At 33.2% G+C, this 8,681-nt stretch overlaps 1 pseudogene; it reads left to right on the forward strand.

Moving 5' to 3' along the window:
• Positions 1-3,828: 3,828 nt before the first annotated feature.
• LOC109676731 (corepressor interacting with RBPJ 1 pseudogene) lies at positions 3,829-5,124 on the forward strand (annotated as a pseudogene).
• The last annotated feature ends 3,557 nt before the right edge of the window (positions 5,125-8,681 follow it).

Here is an 8,681-nt window from a genome sequence, read left to right on the forward strand (position 1 = left end):
AATGTGCTTTGATCATATGTATTCTCTCTATAAACTCTATTTTATACTTATCTTTTTTATAATTTCAGTATTCTATTTTCAGGCATACTTCCTCTATAGTAGGATATTTACTTTTGAAAAAGCAAAGTGTCAAGTGCCATCAAAGCAGAAGCATCTAAATTTAATTTTAGTTACAATATTTTGATAAATGAAGTTTATTTTTCTTTTTGTTTCATATTCAGAAATTTACTAAAACTTATCTTGTTAAGCAATGTTTAAATACATAATTGTTCTTTTAGTTAGAATTTTTTGGTATTTCTGGGATTGAATTCAGAACATCATGATTATTAGGCAGATGCTCTGTCACTTGAATCATACCACAGGCCCACTCTTTCTTTCTTTCTTTCTTTCTTTCTTTCTTTCTTTCTTTCTTTCTTTCTTTCTTTCTTTCTTTCTTTCTTTCTTTCTTTCTTTCTTTCTTTCTTTCTTCTCTCTCTCTCCTCTCTCTCTCTCTTTCTCTCTCTCTTCCTCCCTTCCTTCCTTTCTTTCATGTGTTTATGGTGGGGATGAGGTTGCTTTAGTTACTTTTGAGATAGGGTCTTGCTTTATGCCCAGGATGGCCTGGTCTGTGATCCTCCTATTTATGCTCCTCAGGTACCAGGATGACAGGAACATATCACTATGCCCAACCATTGGCTCAGTTGGGGTCTCCCAGACTTTTTGCCTGGACTGATCTTGAGCTATGATCTTCCAGACCTCTGCCTCCTGAGTAGGTAGGATAACAGGCTTGAGCCACCATGTCCAGCATAAAACTTCTTATTTTGGTTACATGCTGCTTTTTAAATATTTATATTTTTGCCATCATGTGCATTTAATAGTATGAATCAGTGCAACAGCAAAAGTAAATTAAATATACCACAGCCAAGTTTTTAATCATAATATTAAATTCAGAATGAATGGATTTAAGCTTATCATCTGCATTTCTGTGAATATAGCCATAAATATAGTGCTACAACATTTAACCTAATTTTTTGAATTATTTACTTACTCTATCAAAAATCTCTTTAAAAGCTGAAGAAAGATTCAGTATTCTTTTTAAATATGACATGTTGTTTTTATAAGTAATCCAAAATGCATTTTCATTGCTATTAAGTTTCAGGCATTCCAGACTTAATATTAATTATTAAAATGAATTTGTTCTTGATTGTGTTCGCTCTTCTGCACTTCTTTGCCAAGGATGATGTAAAGTTATCATTTTTAGATTACACAAGATGAAATATCTCATATTGTTACATCTGTTTAAGATGAACAAATAAAAGGTTTACATATCATCTGAGAGAAAGTGATAGTCTTATATCCTTCCTCAGTTAATGTCAGATGATCATGGAAACCAGTTTTATGGCATGCAGTTTAATGAGCACAAAATATCCTCCTATCAATTTCAACTTTTGAAACATTTCATTCTCACTTTGTGATGAAGAGAGCAGTCCTTTATGTGGATGTCAAATTTTCCTATGGCATAATCACTGTAAAAACTTTCCAAAATGTTAGGGTAATATTAAAAAATAAATGCCATTTTGTTTTTAATTACATATATGAATATGCATGTAGTTTTCATTAAAATTTTGATAGAATTGTTGTACAAAAGGTGTTCAATGAATAATAAGCCACAGCTTGATGGAATCTAGGTGTTGTGGGAAGACATGGGCATACTGCAGTGTTATTGAGTTTTGTACGGCCACCAAGTTCTTTTTTATGACCTACATATTAATCTAGTGAATATGAATTCTCTAGACTATTTCTGAATAAATTATATATAATATCTGACAAAATTATACTTCTTCTGGTATTCATTTGGTATTTCAAAAAATGTGTATTGTAAACCCCATTATTGTGTCCACAGCACAGCTGTGCTTGGCAATGGGACAGGCTGTGGAAAGACTGAAGAAAATAACTACAGGCGGCATGTGAGATGTAAAGTTTATTGGAACTCACTAACAGTGAGGGGCTGGTGGTAGCAGCACATAGCCTCACCAAAGCGCTCTGCTGGAAAGTGCAGAGTACTCTGCTTCTCCACAATGCAAGTCTGGTGGTTGCCAGCTGGACAAGTTACACTTAGCCTGTCCACAGTGTTCCACACACAGTCACCACGGAGAGAAGGGTTTTATAGTTCAGACTATGTACGCATTGGCACCTGTAGCTTGTTTTGTTCCGTTGTGTGATCAGCATTCCAAAGAACAGCAGCCTGAGGTGTACATGCAGAAAAGTGGGTTCTCTTTGAGATAATATTCATATTACTAATACTAATATACTACATAGCATACTTTATAGGATTGGTTTGCACCACATGTATTAGTATACATGTGGGAACTCAGTGCTCTTTCAGATAACATTTATTTGAACATTCCGTCCTTTCCCTACTGTCATTCTTTCTTTGGCTTGGTCACAACCTTGGGAATAAAAAGTGACAATTCAAGGACATAGTTGTTGTGGTCCTTTTTTCCTCAAGGATCACTCAGCCAGTTATCCTATAAAGCTATTTATTATGTGCAATCATACTGGTGAGTATTCATTAATAAAAATATATTGTAAAAATGTTTGCTTTATATATGTGGGAAGAAAATATGACTTTACAATCTCATACTTCCATAGATTAATATATCATATTTTAGGTACTATATATTATGCCCTAATATACATTTAGATATATAAATATTTTCCTGATAAAAATGTTAATGTATTTTAATAATTTAAATAAAACCACTTCAAAATATTAAATATCATTATGCTTTTTAATATTGAAGGAGAATATATATATAGAAGTGAAATATATTTTATAAGAATGAAATTACTATGACAAAAAAGATACAAATTGAGAGAGGCTAAAGAAAATAAGGACGTTGACAAACTTCTCTAAGCCATGAATTCACAATTTCTTCACCAAAACCTTGTTTTAACTCATTTGTCAATTTTTTCTGCAAGTTCAGGAGATTGGTGCATTTAAATGCCATTTTAACATGAAAATAAAATTCTGTGAATGGCCATAAGAAATTCAATCCCCTGATGTATTTCATGTGTTTGTTTTAGTAGTGATATTTAGGTGTAAAGAACTTGTTTATGGTTGTTGCACATTGAGGTTGCCTCCAGGACAAACTGCATTTGGAGGCCACATTTCCTATCATAACTGCTTTGGGCTGTATTACATCACTCAAGACCTTATGTGTTGATGTTCTAATTCCCGATATCTGAGAATTTCACTTTATTAGGAAAAAATGTATTTAATGAGAGACACTTGAAAGAGGACATTAGATATTCCCTAACTTGTTATCATTAGTGTCTTTATAAGAGGAGGAATTTAGGACCCAGACATGCAAAAACGGAAGACTATGAGGAGAAAGATGCCCATCTGAAAACTAAAGACAGGCCCGAGAGGAAGCTAATCCTGCAAGAGCCTTGATGTTGAACTTCTAGCGTCCAGAATTGGGAGAAAATAAATTTCCATTGTCTAATCTACAGTCTATGATATTTTATTGTGGAAATCCTTATAAGCTAATATAGTCACTCTACTGCAAGTAGTACCTGTTGCCTCATCTCCTTCTCTGTAGATAACATGAGCACATATGTCTTTCCCACAGATCAATTTAAAAATTTTCTATCACAACATAAAAACTTACAGAAGCAGTGAAAGTTATAATGAAATTATTCAATTATTCTCTTTGGGTCTGAAAGCCTATATATCACCATCTAATTCCTAAAATGTGAACTTCATTTGATTATTTTACTTGCTGATAGAAATGAAATTAAAAATATTTTTCACAGAAACATATTTTTAAGTGTTTTTAACTTATAATGAAAAATGTGTTTACACAATTCCTGTTACGTTGGAGTTTGTTAACATTTCTCTCAGACCTTGCTGTTGCCTTCCCACCTTTGGACTCCAAGGTCTTTAACCAAATGCTGCAGGACCATGCCTTCAAATCTAATAGCAAAAAGGTATAGATGGCAGAACAGAAAATGTCATATGATAAAAAGATAAAAGAAAAATTAATACAAAAGTGACTTAAAGCAAGAATGATATGATAACAGAGTTGAACTTGTAAAGAAAGGCCACAAATTAATGTATGAGGCTCCAAAAGGAGCTGAAATAGAAAACAAACAGAAAGAAGAGACAGGAGTGACAATACCAATACAAATAGCAGAAAGAAGCTTCGTGAAAAAAACACACCAAAGATGACCTAAACATCAAAGTTCAGATTAGAAATATGAGGTGTGTTTAATGTCACAAATGGGGTTATGTCAACATGGACAGAGACTGTACTTTGGCTCAGAGCCATCAATGCACCTCTCCGAGGTAATAGCAAAAAAGAGAAACAGTGGGTTTGCACTGAAACACATGTCCTGGGGAGAAATTTGACTGCAAGTTATCCGTCAAATGACTTTGTCCCAAGTGAGTGTGAAGAGATCTAGAAATTGAATTTTTAAAGTTACTGACAACCATAGAAAACCAGAAACTCTTCAGGAAATTGGACAAACTTTAAAAGAAACTAAAGGAAAGGAAAGAGAATAGAAAAAAAAAGTTACAAAAGAGCAGAAGTAAACACAGAAAACATAAAAAAAAAAATCCTCCTACTCTTCCTCTACTGAAACTTGAAAAAGCAGCACTGAGAATGAAAAAAAAGTAAAGAAAACAGAAAGGAAAAAAACGACAGAAAATCAAGTGCTTCAGAAATAATAACAGTGACTCTGAAGAGAATTTTAAGAAGAGAAAACTTAATGAGGAATTTTCTAGCAGTTATAATAACATAAAAAGAGCCAAGGAAAACCTAGGCTTTTAAAACAAGAGCACTCTGGGGAGAATAGCAAGTGGAGCCATTCTGATTCTGACAAAAAGTCCAGAAACCATGACAGAGCACAAAAGAGAGGTTCTGAAAGAAATAAGGGGAACAGCAGAAACCGAAGAAGAAAAAGACAAAGCAAAGGGAGGAACTGCCACAGTAGAGTCCCTGTGAAGAGCAGAATAGAAGAAATGGCACCAGAAGCTCTGGCACAGATGTGTGCAAAAGAGAAAGATCATACAGAGAGTACTTAGGAGGTAATCAAACTAAAGTGGCATGGAGAGTGAAGGAGTACACAGAAAATAAGTAGACCTTATGTGACAATTACCTGGGAAGAAAAAAAAAAAAAACTCCATTTTCTTATTGACCATCTTTAATGAAGGCTAAATCAAGGACAATTATGTTTCTAACAAAAAAGCTCTATTGTAGATTTTTTTCTTTGTAAACTGTTATTTCAAGGACAAAACTGCAGTCCTACCACTAAAGTAAATTTTTCAAATATTTGTAAATAATCTATTTAGGGGACATTACAAATATTTTCTGTTGATAACTGTTTTTTGTGTCCTGTGCCAGATTGAAAAAAACAAAAACAAAAACAAGTAACTGTGACATTTTCTTTGTTCTGTCCCCAATAAAAATGACAGCACATTATTAATATAAAAAAATGTGAAAGGGGCTGGAGGTGAGGCTCAAGTGGTACAGCTTCTGCCTAGCAAGCATAAGGTCCCTGTGTTCAAACTCCAGTACCTCCAAATTTTTTTTTAAAAAAAGAAGAGAAAAATGTGTATACTGATTTTTTTTCTGATGTAATTTAAAACAAAATCTCTGCCATGATTTGAAAAGGCCACCTAATAGATTTTGCATAATTTAAAGCAATAATTACTTAGCTTTGAAGGCATGCATCTTTGAATACTTTGAGATGTTTGATAATGTAGATTATTTCCTACTAAATGTGCAGAAACACTACTTACAGCTTTATAAATAACTTCCTGTTATCTTCTATTATGATTGATTGTAAACAGAATTGTATGTAAAATACTGCTCAGAGTTTAGTAAATATGCTGGAAAATATTTTATTGATACTAGGGGCAAAATAAAAGTAGTTTTCCACAATGTTGTATGTTCATATAGATTCAGATCATATGTATTTTTAATGCTTTCTATCAGGTTAGTGTCACATGCTTCATTCTGGAGAATAAAATTGATCTTTTTGCTTTTAGCTTCAGGTTTGTTTGGCCATGCACTGCACCCACTTGAGTGACTTATTAACATAATATACGCATGTGTGTCTATACATAAACAAACAATATTGTAAAGCTTGTTACAGCTTAAAATATTCAAGATATGGATTGAAATACATATACTGCTTAGATATATGAACACTCTTAAGACTTTTCAAATTGATTTTTAATTGTTTTGAAGACGTATTCTAATTTTGGATTAAGTCAGAAAACCTGAGATAGTTTCAATTCATACTGCTTGAGAAGATCGAGTGTGAGAGATTATGCCTGTGACGTAGACTAAATAATGTCAGTGATATAGGCAATGATTAGCATTAGGCCTTTGGAAATTGGACTTCACATAAAGCAAATATGTTTCCTATTAGGGTTACCATCTATGATGAAGATTAGTAAATTCACTAACCCCTCTAATGATATTTCTCCTGAACTTTTCTTTAAAAAAGTAAATGGTAATTTTTTATTTCTCCAAGGGAAAGAGCATATTTTCTTCTACTATCTACATTTTGCACCTTTGCAAATGTTCAATTTGCTGATGAAGTCATATCCTAGCCCCAATTATTCATGTAATGTTACCCACTGAATCTCACTGATTGAAGTTGAGTTCTTCCTATATTGCTATCCAGTTCTCTGCTATATAAACCAGTGACAGCAATACCTCACAGGAAATAGAGAGATCGATTTTTTTTCATCTTTGTTTGATTTACTTTGCTTTTCTACTTTTTCACACCTTTCTTTTGCCACTTACAGTGCTGCATTCTTATGAGCGTATTCTTTTTGAAGAGTCCATGTAAACATGTTTCTATGGGAAACACTGAAATCCGTTTACATTTACAAGCTTTATTAACAGAGAAAAGAAGACACATTACACATGGATCAGTAGACACTTGATTTAATTGGAAAGAGAGCATACTTGTGGTTGTCTGCATTGTATTAAATTCTGAGATTATGCATCTTGCATAAAATGACATGAATGGCTCATGACATCTTTTCCTTCCATTAAACATTGGACTTATTGGTAAAATCCTGAAGATGGTGATAGTGGTGCTACATGTGGGAGCATCAGGGCGACCTTGTTTTCTAAGGAGAAAACTACACAGGAAAATGTTGCCTAAGTATTTTTTTCTGCCTTTACTTAAGAGGCTTTTCATTCTGATAAATTATTTTTTGTTTGGAAAGAAGTTCTAAAAGTCCATGACAATAGATACATCTGAAACAAAATGTGTAAATTCACAGATTCTACTATGTAAATGTTTATGAATAGGCATGTTTTCTTCTAATTATAACTAATACTTTTGCAACAGAACAAATAGTTAGAAAGTACTTGACATTAGTCATTGAACAGATCTTTACTGTATACAATAACAGAGGAAATGAACTGTGTCTTAAATTTAGTTAATGACATTTCTGTGGGATAACAGAAATCACAGTTATGTTCAGAAAAAATTTCAAAATGTCAGGGCTGAGCTAACCAAGTAAAAATCAGCAAATAATTACCAATAACATCTTTGAGTTTTCCTTATAGCTGACAGCTTAAGCTGCCAAAGGAAAAGTGAACCCAAGTGGTTTGCAAATGCACAGAAACATCATTTTCACCTGACTACCAACTAGCCATGTAGTAGAAAGCCAGGGAGGGAATCAAGGACACTTGGCAAGCTACAGATAAGAAAATATAATTTTCCAGTTAAATAAACTAGAAGAAATGGAAGGTATATTGCTATTTGGATTACAGTGATATACACATTTTTTCTATTCTTCACCAGATGATATGGTGTCTGCACATTCTAGTTTAGTCTTCTCCAAGTATTGACATTAACTAGTCAGATGACTATGAACAACTCATTTCTCTAAGCCTTATCCTTATCTACCACAAAATAAGTGTGATGTTTCCAATAGGTAGTCCTCTTGTTACTTTGTATACTGAATACTAGGCATATGTGATGTTAAGAAATATTATATGCAGCACTATGCAAAATTAAAGGACAGTAAATAAATACATGTGACTTACTATGTGTGGCATACACAAGTTTCATTATTCTTTATTCTCAAATATCTGGACACATTTTTTTGTCCAAGAACAACAACAAAAAAAAAATACAGAAGGGGTCTCTGAGAGCCTTTGACTACTCAACTATGTGTAGACAAAGTGAGAAGATGATGGCTTAAAAACCAGTAATTAGGTCCTCACCAGGCACCACTTTATTCTTAGAGTTGCAGACTTCCAGAACTGTAACAATTAAATTTACACTGCACCCAGTAAAATTTGTTATAGCTTAGCAGCCTGAAAGGAGGAAGACAACAAGAAAAGACTCCATTGATATTGATCATTTGTCAGCTTCTGTTCCTTTCTTCTTGACCCATTTCTATTTTGGATATCAGCGAAATATCAGTTGTGCAATTCATGTTGTAACTTAAAGTAGATTGCTGCATCTTGTAAATTATATAATAAAAATTATAGGATACACACAGACAGAAAGAAGAATGATAAGTAGTTTTATTACTCAGCTAATCATCTATAACAAAATACCAAATATGAGTAACTATGTATCCAAAAACAGTTATATTGGTGATAGGCATTCAACATAATTGATTTGAGACACAATTTAGTTCCTATCAGTGTGCTTCTGTA

This window comes from Castor canadensis, chromosome 5 (assembly GCF_047511655.1).
Source record: "Castor canadensis chromosome 5, mCasCan1.hap1v2, whole genome shotgun sequence".
Classification (NCBI taxonomy): Eukaryota; Metazoa; Chordata; class Mammalia; order Rodentia; family Castoridae; genus Castor; species Castor canadensis.